The sequence below is a fragment of the Phasianus colchicus genome, chromosome 1, assembly GCF_987193195.1.
Source record: "Phasianus colchicus chromosome 1, bPhaCol1.hap1.1, whole genome shotgun sequence".
Classification (NCBI taxonomy): domain Eukaryota; kingdom Metazoa; phylum Chordata; class Aves; order Galliformes; family Phasianidae; genus Phasianus; species Phasianus colchicus.
Window position 1 is genome coordinate 197,950,115 of NC_143436.1, and position 15,005 is coordinate 197,965,119.

Here is a 15,005-nt window from a genome sequence, read left to right on the forward strand (position 1 = left end):
AGGGTTAGGGTTAGGGTTAGGGTTAGGGTTAGGGTTAGGGTTAGGGTTAGGGTTAGGGTTAGGGTTAGGGTTAGGGTTAGGGTTAGGGTTAGGGTTAGGGTTAGGGTTAGGGTTAGGGTTAGGGTTAGGGTTAGGGTTAGGGTTAGGGTTAGGGTTAGGGTTAGGGTTAGGGTTAGGGTTAGGGTTAGGGTTAGGGTTAGGGTTAGGGTTAGGGTTAGGGTTAGGGTTAGGGTTAGGGTTAGGGTTAGGGTTAGGGTTAGGGTTAGGGTTAGGGTTAGGGTTAGGGTTAGGGTTAGGGTTAGGGTTAGGGTTAGGGTTAGGGTTAGGGTTAGGGTTAGGGTTAGGGTTAGGGTTAGGGTTAGGGTTAGGGTTAGGGTTAGGGTTAGGGTTAGGGTTAGGGTTAGGGTTAGGGTTAGGGTTAGGGTTAGGGTTAGGGTTAGGGTTAGGGTTAGGGTTAGGGTTAGGGTTAGGGTTAGGGTTAGGGTTAGGGTTAGGGTTAGGGTTAGGGTTAGGGTTAGGGTTAGGGTTAGGGTTAGGGTTAGGGTTAGGGTTAGGGTTAGGGTTAGGGTTAGGGTTAGGGTTAGGGTTAGGGTTAGGGTTAGGGTTAGGGTTAGGGTTAGGGTTAGGGTTAGGGTTAGGGTTAGGGTTAGGGTTAGGGTTAGGGTTAGGGTTAGGGTTAGGGTTAGGGTTAGGGTTAGGGTTAGGGTTAGGGTTAGGGTTAGGGTTAGGGTTAGGGTTAGGGTTAGGGTTAGGGTTAGGGTTAGGGTTAGGGTTAGGGTTAGGGTTAGGGTTAGGGTTAGGGTTAGGGTTAGGGTTAGGGTTAGGGTTAGGGTTAGGGTTAGGGTTAGGGTTAGGGTTAGGGTTAGGGTTAGGGTTAGGGTTAGGGTTAGGGTTAGGGTTAGGGTTAGGGTTAGGGTTAGGGTTAGGGTTAGGGTTAGGGTTAGGGTTAGGGTTAGGGTTAGGGTTAGGGTTAGGGTTAGGGTTAGGGTTAGGGTTAGGGTTAGGGTTAGGGTTAGGGTTAGGGTTAGGGTTAGGGTTAGGGTTAGGGTTAGGGTTAGGGTTAGGGTTAGGGTTAGGGTTAGGGTTAGGGTTAGGGTTAGGGTTAGGGTTAGGGTTAGGGTTAGGGTTAGGGTTAGGGTTAGGGTTAGGGTTAGGGTTAGGGTTAGGGTTAGGGTTAGGGTTAGGGTTAGGGTTAGGGTTAGGGTTAGGGTTAGGGTTAGGGTTAGGGTTAGGGTTAGGGTTAGGGTTAGGGTTAGGGTTAGGGTTAGGGTTAGGGTTAGGGTTAGGGTTAGGGTTAGGGTTAGGGTTAGGGTTAGGGTTAGGGTTAGGGTTAGGGTTAGGGTTAGGGTTAGGGTTAGGGTTAGGGTTAGGGTTAGGGTTAGGGTTAGGGTTAGGGTTAGGGTTAGGGTTAGGGTTAGGGTTAGGGTTAGGGTTAGGGTTAGGGTTAGGGTTAGGGTTAGGGTTAGGGTTAGGGTTAGGGTTAGGGTTAGGGTTAGGGTTAGGGTTAGGGTTAGGGTTAGGGTTAGGGTTAGGGTTAGGGTTAGGGTTAGGGTTAGGGTTAGGGTTAGGGTTAGGGTTAGGGTTAGGGTTAGGGTTAGGGTTAGGGTTAGGGTTAGGGTTAGGGTTAGGGTTAGGGTTAGGGTTAGGGTTAGGGTTAGGGTTAGGGTTAGGGTTAGGGTTAGGGTTAGGGTTAGGGTTAGGGTTAGGGTTAGGGTTAGGGTTAGGGTTAGGGTTAGGGTTAGGGTTAGGGTTAGGGTTAGGGTTAGGGTTAGGGTTAGGGTTAGGGTTAGGGTTAGGGTTAGGGTTAGGGTTAGGGTTAGGGTTAGGGTTAGGGTTAGGGTTAGGGTTAGGGTTAGGGTTAGGGTTAGGGTTAGGGTTAGGGTTAGGGTTAGGGTTAGGGTTAGGGTTAGGGTTAGGGTTAGGGTTAGGGTTAGGGTTAGGGTTAGGGTTAGGGTTAGGGTTAGGGTTAGGGTTAGGGTTAGGGTTAGGGTTAGGGTTAGGGTTAGGGTTAGGGTTAGGGTTAGGGTTAGGGTTAGGGTTAGGGTTAGGGTTAGGGTTAGGGTTAGGGTTAGGGTTAGGGTTAGGGTTAGGGTTAGGGTTAGGGTTAGGGTTAGGGTTAGGGTTAGGGTTAGGGTTAGGGTTAGGGTTAGGGTTAGGGTTAGGGTTAGGGTTAGGGTTAGGGTTAGGGTTAGGGTTAGGGTTAGGGTTAGGGTTAGGGTTAGGGTTAGGGTTAGGGTTAGGGTTAGGGTTAGGGTTAGGGTTAGGGTTAGGGTTAGGGTTAGGGTTAGGGTTAGGGTTAGGGTTAGGGTTAGGGTTAGGGTTAGGGTTAGGGTTAGGGTTAGGGTTAGGGTTAGGGTTAGGGTTAGGGTTAGGGTTAGGGTTAGGGTTAGGGTTAGGGTTAGGGTTAGGGTTAGGGTTAGGGTTAGGGTTAGGGTTAGGGTTAGGGTTAGGGTTAGGGTTAGGGTTAGGGTTAGGGTTAGGGTTAGGGTTAGGGTTAGGGTTAGGGTTAGGGTTAGGGTTAGGGTTAGGGTTAGGGTTAGGGTTAGGGTTAGGGTTAGGGTTAGGGTTAGGGTTAGGGTTAGGGTTAGGGTTAGGGTTAGGGTTAGGGTTAGGGTTAGGGTTAGGGTTAGGGTTAGGGTTAGGGTTAGGGTTAGGGTTAGGGTTAGGGTTAGGGTTAGGGTTAGGGTTAGGGTTAGGGTTAGGGTTAGGGTTAGGGTTAGGGTTAGGGTTAGGGTTAGGGTTAGGGTTAGGGTTAGGGTTAGGGTTAGGGTTAGGGTTAGGGTTAGGGTTAGGGTTAGGGTTAGGGTTAGGGTTAGGGTTAGGGTTAGGGTTAGGGTTAGGGTTAGGGTTAGGGTTAGGGTTAGGGTTAGGGTTAGGGTTAGGGTTAGGGTTAGGGTTAGGGTTAGGGTTAGGGTTAGGGTTAGGGTTAGGGTTAGGGTTAGGGTTAGGGTTAGGGTTAGGGTTAGGGTTAGGGTTAGGGTTAGGGTTAGGGTTAGGGTTAGGGTTAGGGTTAGGGTTAGGGTTAGGGTTAGGGTTAGGGTTAGGGTTAGGGTTAGGGTTAGGGTTAGGGTTAGGGTTAGGGTTAGGGTTAGGGTTAGGGTTAGGGTTAGGGTTAGGGTTAGGGTTAGGGTTAGGGTTAGGGTTAGGGTTAGGGTTAGGGTTAGGGTTAGGGTTAGGGTTAGGGTTAGGGTTAGGGTTAGGGTTAGGGTTAGGGTTAGGGTTAGGGTTAGGGTTAGGGTTAGGGTTAGGGTTAGGGTTAGGGTTAGGGTTAGGGTTAGGGTTAGGGTTAGGGTTAGGGTTAGGGTTAGGGTTAGGGTTAGGGTTAGGGTTAGGGTTAGGGTTAGGGTTAGGGTTAGGGTTAGGGTTAGGGTTAGGGTTAGGGTTAGGGTTAGGGTTAGGGTTAGGGTTAGGGTTAGGGTTAGGGTTAGGGTTAGGGTTAGGGTTAGGGTTAGGGTTAGGGTTAGGGTTAGGGTTAGGGTTAGGGTTAGGGTTAGGGTTAGGGTTAGGGTTAGGGTTAGGGTTAGGGTTAGGGTTAGGGTTAGGGTTAGGGTTAGGGTTAGGGTTAGGGTTAGGGTTAGGGTTAGGGTTAGGGTTAGGGTTAGGGTTAGGGTTAGGGTTAGGGTTAGGGTTAGGGTTAGGGTTAGGGTTAGGGTTAGGGTTAGGGTTAGGGTTAGGGTTAGGGTTAGGGTTAGGGTTAGGGTTAGGGTTAGGGTTAGGGTTAGGGTTAGGGTTAGGGTTAGGGTTAGGGTTAGGGTTAGGGTTAGGGTTAGGGTTAGGGTTAGGGTTAGGGTTAGGGTTAGGGTTAGGGTTAGGGTTAGGGTTAGGGTTAGGGTTAGGGTTAGGGTTAGGGTTAGGGTTAGGGTTAGGGTTAGGGTTAGGGTTAGGGTTAGGGTTAGGGTTAGGGTTAGGGTTAGGGTTAGGGTTAGGGTTAGGGTTAGGGTTAGGGTTAGGGTTAGGGTTAGGGTTAGGGTTAGGGTTAGGGTTAGGGTTAGGGTTAGGGTTAGGGTTAGGGTTAGGGTTAGGGTTAGGGTTAGGGTTAGGGTTAGGGTTAGGGTTAGGGTTAGGGTTAGGGTTAGGGTTAGGGTTAGGGTTAGGGTTAGGGTTAGGGTTAGGGTTAGGGTTAGGGTTAGGGTTAGGGTTAGGGTTAGGGTTAGGGTTAGGGTTAGGGTTAGGGTTAGGGTTAGGGTTAGGGTTAGGGTTAGGGTTAGGGTTAGGGTTAGGGTTAGGGTTAGGGTTAGGGTTAGGGTTAGGGTTAGGGTTAGGGTTAGGGTTAGGGTTAGGGTTAGGGTTAGGGTTAGGGTTAGGGTTAGGGTTAGGGTTAGGGTTAGGGTTAGGGTTAGGGTTAGGGTTAGGGTTAGGGTTAGGGTTAGGGTTAGGGTTAGGGTTAGGGTTAGGGTTAGGGTTAGGGTTAGGGTTAGGGTTAGGGTTAGGGTTAGGGTTAGGGTTAGGGTTAGGGTTAGGGTTAGGGTTAGGGTTAGGGTTAGGGTTAGGGTTAGGGTTAGGGTTAGGGTTAGGGTTAGGGTTAGGGTTAGGGTTAGGGTTAGGGTTAGGGTTAGGGTTAGGGTTAGGGTTAGGGTTAGGGTTAGGGTTAGGGTTAGGGTTAGGGTTAGGGTTAGGGTTAGGGTTAGGGTTAGGGTTAGGGTTAGGGTTAGGGTTAGGGTTAGGGTTAGGGTTAGGGTTAGGGTTAGGGTTAGGGTTAGGGTTAGGGTTAGGGTTAGGGTTAGGGTTAGGGTTAGGGTTAGGGTTAGGGTTAGGGTTAGGGTTAGGGTTAGGGTTAGGGTTAGGGTTAGGGTTAGGGTTAGGGTTAGGGTTAGGGTTAGGGTTAGGGTTAGGGTTAGGGTTAGGGTTAGGGTTAGGGTTAGGGTTAGGGTTAGGGTTAGGGTTAGGGTTAGGGTTAGGGTTAGGGTTAGGGTTAGGGTTAGGGTTAGGGTTAGGGTTAGGGTTAGGGTTAGGGTTAGGGTTAGGGTTAGGGTTAGGGTTAGGGTTAGGGTTAGGGTTAGGGTTAGGGTTAGGGTTAGGGTTAGGGTTAGGGTTAGGGTTAGGGTTAGGGTTAGGGTTAGGGTTAGGGTTAGGGTTAGGGTTAGGGTTAGGGTTAGGGTTAGGGTTAGGGTTAGGGTTAGGGTTAGGGTTAGGGTTAGGGTTAGGGTTAGGGTTAGGGTTAGGGTTAGGGTTAGGGTTAGGGTTAGGGTTAGGGTTAGGGTTAGGGTTAGGGTTAGGGTTAGGGTTAGGGTTAGGGTTAGGGTTAGGGTTAGGGTTAGGGTTAGGGTTAGGGTTAGGGTTAGGGTTAGGGTTAGGGTTAGGGTTAGGGTTAGGGTTAGGGTTAGGGTTAGGGTTAGGGTTAGGGTTAGGGTTAGGGTTAGGGTTAGGGTTAGGGTTAGGGTTAGGGTTAGGGTTAGGGTTAGGGTTAGGGTTAGGGTTAGGGTTAGGGTTAGGGTTAGGGTTAGGGAGGGAGGGAGGGAGGGAGGGAGGGAGGGAGGGAGGGAGGGAGGGAGGGAGGGAGGGAGGGAGGGAGGGAGGGAGGGAGGGAGGGAGGGAGGGAGGGTTAGGGTTAGGGTTAGGGTTAGGGTTAGGGTTAGGGTTAGGGTTAGGGTTAGGGTTAGGGTTAGGGTTAGGGTTAGGGTTAGGGTTAGGGTTAGGGTTAGGGTTAGGGTTAGGGTTAGGGTTAGGGTTAGGGTTAGGGTTAGGGTTAGGGTTAGGGTTAGGGTTAGGGTTAGGGTTAGGGTTAGGGTTAGGGTTAGGGTTAGGGTTAGGGTTAGGGTTAGGGTTAGGGTTAGGGTTAGGGTTAGGGTTAGGGTTAGGGTTAGGGTTAGGGTTAGGGTTAGGGTTAGGGTTAGGGTTAGGGTTAGGGTTAGGGTTAGGGTTAGGGTTAGGGTTAGGGTTAGGGTTAGGGTTAGGGTTAGGGTTAGGGTTAGGGTTAGGGTTAGGGTTAGGGTTAGGGTTAGGGTTAGGGTTAGGGTTAGGGTTAGGGTTAGGGTTAGGGTTAGGGTTAGGGTTAGGGTTAGGGTTAGGGTTAGGGTTAGGGTTAGGGTTAGGGTTAGGGTTAGGGTTAGGGTTAGGGTTAGGGTTAGGGTTAGGGTTAGGGTTAGGGTTAGGGTTAGGGTTAGGGTTAGGGTTAGGGTTAGGGTTAGGGTTAGGGTTAGGGTTAGGGTTAGGGTTAGGGTTAGGGTTAGGGTTAGGGTTAGGGTTAGGGTTAGGGTTAGGGTTAGGGTTAGGGTTAGGGTTAGGGTTAGGGTTAGGGTTAGGGTTAGGGTTAGGGTTAGGGTTAGGGTTAGGGTTAGGGTTAGGGTTAGGGTTAGGGTTAGGGTTAGGGTTAGGGTTAGGGTTAGGGTTAGGGTTAGGGTTAGGGTTAGGGTTAGGGTTAGGGTTAGGGTTAGGGTTAGGGTTAGGGTTAGGGTTAGGGTTAGGGTTAGGGTTAGGGTTAGGGTTAGGGTTAGGGTTAGGGTTAGGGTTAGGGTTAGGGTTAGGGTTAGGGTTAGGGTTAGGGTTAGGGTTAGGGTTAGGGTTAGGGTTAGGGTTAGGGTTAGGGTTAGGGTTAGGGTTAGGGTTAGGGTTAGGGTTAGGGTTAGGGTTAGGGTTAGGGTTAGGGTTAGGGTTAGGGTTAGGGTTAGGGTTAGGGTTAGGGTTAGGGTTAGGGTTAGGGTTAGGGTTAGGGTTAGGGTTAGGGTTAGGGTTAGGGTTAGGGTTAGGGTTAGGGTTAGGGTTAGGGTTAGGGTTAGGGTTAGGGTTAGGGTTAGGGTTAGGGTTAGGGTTAGGGTTAGGGTTAGGGTTAGGGTTAGGGTTAGGGTTAGGGTTAGGGTTAGGGTTAGGGTTAGGGTTAGGGTTAGGGTTAGGGTTAGGGTTAGGGTTAGGGTTAGGGTTAGGGTTAGGGTTAGGGTTAGGGTTAGGGTTAGGGTTAGGGTTAGGGTTAGGGTTAGGGTTAGGGTTAGGGTTAGGGTTAGGGTTAGGGTTAGGGTTAGGGTTAGGGTTAGGGTTAGGGTTAGGGTTAGGGTTAGGGTTAGGGTTAGGGTTAGGGTTAGGGTTAGGGTTAGGGTTAGGGTTAGGGTTAGGGTTAGGGTTAGGGTTAGGGTTAGGGTTAGGGTTAGGGTTAGGGTTAGGGTTAGGGTTAGGGTTAGGGTTAGGGTTAGGGTTAGGGTTAGGGTTAGGGTTAGGGTTAGGGTTAGGGTTAGGGTTAGGGTTAGGGTTAGGGTTAGGGTTAGGGTTAGGGTTAGGGTTAGGGTTAGGGTTAGGGTTAGGGTTAGGGTTAGGGTTAGGGTTAGGGTTAGGGTTAGGGTTAGGGTTAGGGTTAGGGTTAGGGTTAGGGTTAGGGTTAGGGTTAGGGTTAGGGTTAGGGTTAGGGTTAGGGTTAGGGTTAGGGTTAGGGTTAGGGTTAGGGTTAGGGTTAGGGTTAGGGTTAGGGTTAGGGTTAGGGTTAGGGTTAGGGTTAGGGTTAGGGTTAGGGTTAGGGTTAGGGTTAGGGTTAGGGTTAGGGTTAGGGTTAGGGTTAGGGTTAGGGTTAGGGTTAGGGTTAGGGTTAGGGTTAGGGTTAGGGTTAGGGTTAGGGTTAGGGTTAGGGTTAGGGTTAGGGTTAGGGTTAGGGTTAGGGTTAGGGTTAGGGTTAGGGTTAGGGTTAGGGTTAGGGTTAGGGTTAGGGTTAGGGTTAGGGTTAGGGTTAGGGTTAGGGTTAGGGTTAGGGTTAGGGTTAGGGTTAGGGTTAGGGTTAGGGTTAGGGTTAGGGTTAGGGTTAGGGTTAGGGTTAGGGTTAGGGTTAGGGTTAGGGTTAGGGTTAGGGTTAGGGTTAGGGTTAGGGTTAGGGTTAGGGTTAGGGTTAGGGTTAGGGTTAGGGTTAGGGTTAGGGTTAGGGTTAGGGTTAGGGTTAGGGTTAGGGTTAGGGTTAGGGTTAGGGTTAGGGTTAGGGTTAGGGTTAGGGTTAGGGTTAGGGTTAGGGTTAGGGTTAGGGTTAGGGTTAGGGTTAGGGTTAGGGTTAGGGTTAGGGTTAGGGTTAGGGTTAGGGTTAGGGTTAGGGTTAGGGTTAGGGTTAGGGTTAGGGTTAGGGTTAGGGTTAGGGTTAGGGTTAGGGTTAGGGTTAGGGTTAGGGTTAGGGTTAGGGTTAGGGTTAGGGTTAGGGTTAGGGTTAGGGTTAGGGTTAGGGTTAGGGTTAGGGTTAGGGTTAGGGTTAGGGTTAGGGTTAGGGTTAGGGTTAGGGTTAGGGTTAGGGTTAGGGTTAGGGTTAGGGTTAGGGTTAGGGTTAGGGTTAGGGTTAGGGTTAGGGTTAGGGTTAGGGTTAGGGTTAGGGTTAGGGTTAGGGTTAGGGTTAGGGTTAGGGTTAGGGTTAGGGTTAGGGTTAGGGTTAGGGTTAGGGTTAGGGTTAGGGTTAGGGTTAGGGTTAGGGTTAGGGTTAGGGTTAGGGTTAGGGTTAGGGTTAGGGTTAGGGTTAGGGTTAGGGTTAGGGTTAGGGTTAGGGTTAGGGTTAGGGTTAGGGTTAGGGTTAGGGTTAGGGTTAGGGTTAGGGTTAGGGTTAGGGTTAGGGTTAGGGTTAGGGTTAGGGTTAGGGTTAGGGTTAGGGTTAGGGTTAGGGTTAGGGTTAGGGTTAGGGTTAGGGTTAGGGTTAGGGTTAGGGTTAGGGTTAGGGTTAGGGTTAGGGTTAGGGTTAGGGTTAGGGTTAGGGTTAGGGTTAGGGTTAGGGTTAGGGTTAGGGTTAGGGTTAGGGTTAGGGTTAGGGTTAGGGTTAGGGTTAGGGTTAGGGTTAGGGTTAGGGTTAGGGTTAGGGTTAGGGTTAGGGTTAGGGTTAGGGTTAGGGTTAGGGTTAGGGTTAGGGTTAGGGTTAGGGTTAGGGTTAGGGTTAGGGTTAGGGTTAGGGTTAGGGTTAGGGTTAGGGTTAGGGTTAGGGTTAGGGTTAGGGTTAGGGTTAGGGTTAGGGTTAGGGTTAGGGTTAGGGTTAGGGTTAGGGTTAGGGTTAGGGTTAGGGTTAGGGTTAGGGTTAGGGTTAGGGTTAGGGTTAGGGTTAGGGTTAGGGTTAGGGTTAGGGTTAGGGTTAGGGTTAGGGTTAGGGTTAGGGTTAGGGTTAGGGTTAGGGTTAGGGTTAGGGTTAGGGTTAGGGTTAGGGTTAGGGTTAGGGTTAGGGTTAGGGTTAGGGTTAGGGTTAGGGTTAGGGTTAGGGTTAGGGTTAGGGTTAGGGTTAGGGTTAGGGTTAGGGTTAGGGTTAGGGTTAGGGTTAGGGTTAGGGTTAGGGTTAGGGTTAGGGTTAGGGTTAGGGTTAGGGTTAGGGTTAGGGTTAGGGTTAGGGTTAGGGTTAGGGTTAGGGTTAGGGTTAGGGTTAGGGTTAGGGTTAGGGTTAGGGTTAGGGTTAGGGTTAGGGTTAGGGTTAGGGTTAGGGTTAGGGTTAGGGTTAGGGTTAGGGTTAGGGTTAGGGTTAGGGTTAGGGTTAGGGTTAGGGTTAGGGTTAGGGTTAGGGTTAGGGTTAGGGTTAGGGTTAGGGTTAGGGTTAGGGTTAGGGTTAGGGTTAGGGTTAGGGTTAGGGTTAGGGTTAGGGTTAGGGTTAGGGTTAGGGTTAGGGTTAGGGTTAGGGTTAGGGTTAGGGTTAGGGTTAGGGTTAGGGTTAGGGTTAGGGTTAGGGTTAGGGTTAGGGTTAGGGTTAGGGTTAGGGTTAGGGTTAGGGTTAGGGTTAGGGTTAGGGTTAGGGTTAGGGTTAGGGTTAGGGTTAGGGTTAGGGTTAGGGTTAGGGTTAGGGTTAGGGTTAGGGTTAGGGTTAGGGTTAGGGTTAGGGTTAGGGTTAGGGTTAGGGTTAGGGTTAGGGTTAGGGTTAGGGTTAGGGTTAGGGTTAGGGTTAGGGTTAGGGTTAGGGTTAGGGTTAGGGTTAGGGTTAGGGTTAGGGTTAGGGTTAGGGTTAGGGTTAGGGTTAGGGTTAGGGTTAGGGTTAGGGTTAGGGTTAGGGTTAGGGTTAGGGTTAGGGTTAGGGTTAGGGTTAGGGTTAGGGTTAGGGTTAGGGTTAGGGTTAGGGTTAGGGTTAGGGTTAGGGTTAGGGTTAGGGTTAGGGTTAGGGTTAGGGTTAGGGTTAGGGTTAGGGTTAGGGTTAGGGTTAGGGTTAGGGTTAGGGTTAGGGTTAGGGTTAGGGTTAGGGTTAGGGTTAGGGTTAGGGTTAGGGTTAGGGTTAGGGTTAGGGTTAGGGTTAGGGTTAGGGTTTAGGGTTAGGGTTAGGGTTAGGGTTAGGGTTAGGGTTAGGGTTAGGGTTAGGGTTAGGGTTAGGGTTAGGGTTAGGGTTAGGGTTAGGGTTAGGGTTAGGGTTAGGGTTAGGGTTAGGGTTAGGGTTAGGGTTAGGGTTAGGGTTAGGGTTAGGGTTAGGGTTAGGGTTAGGGTTAGGGTTAGGGTTAGGGTTAGGGTTAGGGTTAGGGTTAGGGTTAGGGTTAGGGTTAGGGTTAGGGTTAGGGTTAGGGTTAGGGTTAGGGTTAGGGTTAGGGTTAGGGTTAGGGTTAGGGTTAGGGTTAGGGTTAGGGTTAGGGTTAGGGTTAGGGTTAGGGTTAGGGTTAGGGTTAGGGTTAGGGTTAGGGTTAGGGTTAGGGTTAGGGTTAGGGTTAGGGTTAGGGTTAGGGTTAGGGTTAGGGTTAGGGTTAGGGTTAGGGTTAGGGTTAGGGTTAGGGTTAGGGTTAGGGTTAGGGTTAGGGTTAGGGTTAGGGTTAGGGTTAGGGTTAGGGTTAGGGTTAGGGTTAGGGTTAGGGTTAGGGTTAGGGTTAGGGTTAGGGTTAGGGTTAGGGTTAGGGTTAGGGTTAGGGTTAGGGTTAGGGTTAGGGTTAGGGTTAGGGTTAGGGTTAGGGTTAGGGTTAGGGTTAGGGTTAGGGTTAGGGTTAGGGTTAGGGTTAGGGTTAGGGTTAGGGTTAGGGTTAGGGTTAGGGTTAGGGTTAGGGTTAGGGTTAGGGTTAGGGTTAGGGTTAGGGTTAGGGTTAGGGTTAGGGTTAGGGTTAGGGTTAGGGTTAGGGTTAGGGTTAGGGTTAGGGTTAGGGTTAGGGTTAGGGTTAGGGTTAGGGTTAGGGTTAGGGTTAGGGTTAGGGTTAGGGTTAGGGTTAGGGTTAGGGTTAGGGTTAGGGTTAGGGTTAGGGTTAGGGTTAGGGTTAGGGTTAGGGTTAGGGTTAGGGTTAGGGTTAGGGTTAGGGTTAGGGTTAGGGTTAGGGTTAGGGTTAGGGTTAGGGTTAGGGTTAGGGTTAGGGTTAGGGTTAGGGTTAGGGTTAGGGTTAGGGTTAGGGTTAGGGTTAGGGTTAGGGTTAGGGTTAGGGTTAGGGTTAGGGTTAGGGTTAGGGTTAGGGTTAGGGTTAGGGTTAGGGTTAGGGTTAGGGTTAGGGTTAGGGTTAGGGTTAGGGTTAGGGTTAGGGTTAGGGTTAGGGTTAGGGTTAGGGTTAGGGTTAGGGTTAGGGTTAGGGTTAGGGTTAGGGTTAGGGTTAGGGTTAGGGTTAGGGTTAGGGTTAGGGTTAGGGTTAGGGTTAGGGTTAGGGTTAGGGTTAGGGTTAGGGTTAGGGTTAGGGTTAGGGTTAGGGTTAGGGTTAGGGTTAGGGTTAGGGTTAGGGTTAGGGTTAGGGTTAGGGTTAGGGTTAGGGTTAGGGTTAGGGTTAGGGTTAGGGTTAGGGTTAGGGTTAGGGTTAGGGTTAGGGTTAGGGTTAGGGTTAGGGTTAGGGTTAGGGTTAGGGTTAGGGTTAGGGTTAGGGTTAGGGTTAGGGTTAGGGTTAGGGTTAGGGTTAGGGTTAGGGTTAGGGTTAGGGTTAGGGTTAGGGTTAGGGTTAGGGTTAGGGTTAGGGTTAGGGTTAGGGTTAGGGTTAGGGTTAGGGTTAGGGTTAGGGTTAGGGTTAGGGTTAGGGTTAGGGTTAGGGTTAGGGTTAGGGTTAGGGTTAGGGTTAGGGTTAGGGTTAGGGTTAGGGTTAGGGTTAGGGTTAGGGTTAGGGTTAGGGTTAGGGTTAGGGTTAGGGTTAGGGTTAGGGTTAGGGTTAGGGTTAGGGTTAGGGTTAGGGTTAGGGTTAGGGTTAGGGTTAGGGTTAGGGTTAGGGTTAGGGTTAGGGTTAGGGTTAGGGTTAGGGTTAGGGTTAGGGTTAGGGTTAGGGTTAGGGTTAGGGTTAGGGTTAGGGTTAGGGTTAGGGTTAGGGTTAGGGTTAGGGTTAGGGTTAGGGTTAGGGTTAGGGTTAGGGTTAGGGTTAGGGTTAGGGTTAGGGTTAGGGTTAGGGTTAGGGTTAGGGTTAGGGTTAGGGTTAGGGTTAGGGTTAGGGTTAGGGTTAGGGTTAGGGTTAGGGTTAGGGTTAGGGTTAGGGTTAGGGTTAGGGTTAGGGTTAGGGTTAGGGTTAGGGTTAGGGTTAGGGTTAGGGTTAGGGTTAGGGTTAGGGTTAGGGTTAGGGTTAGGGTTAGGGTTAGGGTTAGGGTTAGGGTTAGGGTTAGGGTTAGGGTTAGGGTTAGGGTTAGGGTTAGGGTTAGGGTTAGGGTTAGGGTTAGGGTTAGGGTTAGGGTTAGGGTTAGGGTTAGGGTTAGGGTTAGGGTTAGGGTTAGGGTTAGGGTTAGGGTTAGGGTTAGGGTTAGGGTTAGGGTTAGGGTTAGGGTTAGGGTTAGGGTTAGGGTTAGGGTTAGGGTTAGGGTTAGGGTTAGGGTTAGGGTTAGGGTTAGGGTTAGGGTTAGGGTTAGGGTTAGGGTTAGGGTTAGGGTTAGGGTTAGGGTTAGGGTTAGGGTTAGGGTTAGGGTTAGGGTTAGGGTTAGGGTTAGGGTTAGGGTTAGGGTTAGGGTTAGGGTTAGGGTTAGGGTTAGGGTTAGGGTTAGGGTTAGGGTTAGGGTTAGGGTTAGGGTTAGGGTTAGGGTTAGGGTTAGGGTTAGGGTTAGGGTTAGGGTTAGGGTTAGGGTTAGGGTTAGGGTTAGGGTTAGGGTTAGGGTTAGGGTTAGGGTTAGGGTTAGGGTTAGGGTTAGGGTTAGGGTTAGGGTTAGGGTTAGGGTTAGGGTTAGGGTTAGGGTTAGGGTTAGGGTTAGGGTTAGGGTTAGGGTTAGGGTTAGGGTTAGGGTTAGGGTTAGGGTTAGGGTTAGGGTTAGGGTTAGGGTTAGGGTTAGGGTTAGGGTTAGGGTTAGGGTTAGGGTTAGGGTTAGGGTTAGGGTTAGGGTTAGGGTTAGGGTTAGGGTTAGGGTTAGGGTTAGGGTTAGGGTTAGGGTTAGGGTTAGGGTTAGGGTTAGGGTTAGGGTTAGGGTTAGGGTTAGGGTTAGGGTTAGGGTTAGGGTTAGGGTTAGGGTTAGGGTTAGGGTTAGGGTTAGGGTTAGGGTTAGGGTTAGGGTTAGGGTTAGGGTTAGGGTTAGGGTTAGGGTTAGGGTTAGGGTTAGGGTTAGGGTTAGGGTTAGGGTTAGGGTTAGGGTTAGGGTTAGGGTTAGGGTTAGGGTTAGGGTTAGGGTTAGGGTTAGGGTTAGGGTTAGGGTTAGGGTTAGGGTTAGGGTTAGGGTTAGGGTTAGGGTTAGGGTTAGGGTTAGGGTTAGGGTTAGGGTTAGGGTTAGGGTTAGGGTTAGGGTTAGGGTTAGGGTTAGGGTTAGGGTTAGGGTTAGGGTTAGGGTTAGGGTTAGGGTTAGGGTTAGGGTTAGGGTTAGGGTTAGGGTTAGGGTTAGGGTTAGGGTTAGGGTTAGGGTTAGGGTTAGGGTTAGGGTTAGGGTTAGGGTTAGGGTTAGGGTTAGGGTTAGGGTTAGGGTTAGGGTTAGGGTTAGGGTTAGGGTTAGGGTTAGGGTTAGGGTTAGGGTTAGGGTTAGGGTTAGGGTTAGGGTTAGGGTTAGGGTTAGGGTTAGGGTTAGGGTTAGGGTTAGGGTTAGGGTTAGGGTTAGGGTTAGGGTTAGGGTTAGGGTTAGGGTTAGGGTTAGGGTTAGGGTTAGGGTTAGGGTTAGGGTTAGGGTTAGGGTTAGGGTTAGGGTTAGGGTTAGGGTTAGGGTTAGGGTTAGGGTTAGGGTTAGGGTTAGGGTTAGGGTTAGGGTTAGGGTTAGGGTTAGGGTTAGGGTTAGGGTTAGGGTTAGGGTTAGGGTTAGGGTTAGGGTTAGGGTTAGGGTTAGGGTTAGGGTTAGGGTTAGGGTTAGGGTTAGGGTTAGGGTTAGGGTTAGGGTTAGGGTTAGGGTTAGGGTTAGGGTTAGGGTTAGGGTTAGGGTTAGGGTTAGGGTTAGGGTTAGGGTTAGGGTTAGGGTTAGGGTTAGGGTTAGGGTTAGGGTTAGGGTTAGGGTTAGGGTTAGGGTTAGGGTTAGGGTTAGGGTTAGGGTTAGGGTTAGGGTTAGGGTTAGGGTTAGGGTTAGGGTTAGGGTTAGGGTTAGGGTTAGGGTTAGGGTTAGGGTTAGGGTTAGGGTTAGGGTTAGGGTTAGGGTTAGGGTTAGGGTTAGGGTTAGGGTTAGGGTTAGGGTTAGGGTTAGGGTTAGGGTTAGGGTTAGGGTTAGGGTTAGGGTTAGGGTTAGGGTTAGGGTTAGGGTTAGGGTTAGGGTTAGGGTTAGGGTTAGGGTTAGGGTTAGGGTTAGGGTTAGGGTTAGGGTTAGGGTTAGGGTTAGGGTTAGGGTTAGGGTTAGGGTTAGGGTTAGGGTTAGGGTTAGGGTTAGGGTTAGGGTTAGGGTTAGGGTTAGGGTTAGGGTTAGGGTTAGGGTTAGGGTTAGGGTTAGGGTTAGGGTTAGGGTTAGGGTTAGGGTTAGGGTTAGGGTTAGGGTTAGGGTTAGGGTTAGGGTTAGGGTTAGGGTTAGGGTTAGGGTTAGGGTTAGGGTTAGGGTTAGGGTTAGGGTTAGGGTTAGGGTTAGGGTTAGGGTTAGGGTTAGGGTTAGGGTTAGGGTTAGGGTTAGGGTTAGGGTTAGGGTTAGGGTTAGGGTTAGGGTTAGGGTTAGGGTTAGGGTTAGGGTTAGGGTTAGGGTTAGGGTTAGGGTTAGGGTTAGGGTTAGGGTTAGGGTTAGGGTTAGGGTTAGGGTTAGGGTTAGGGTTAGGGTTAGGGTTAGGGTTAGGGTTAGGGTTAGGGTTAGGGTTAGGGTTAGGGTTAGGGTTAGGGTTAGGGTTAGGGTTAGGGTTAGGGTTAGGG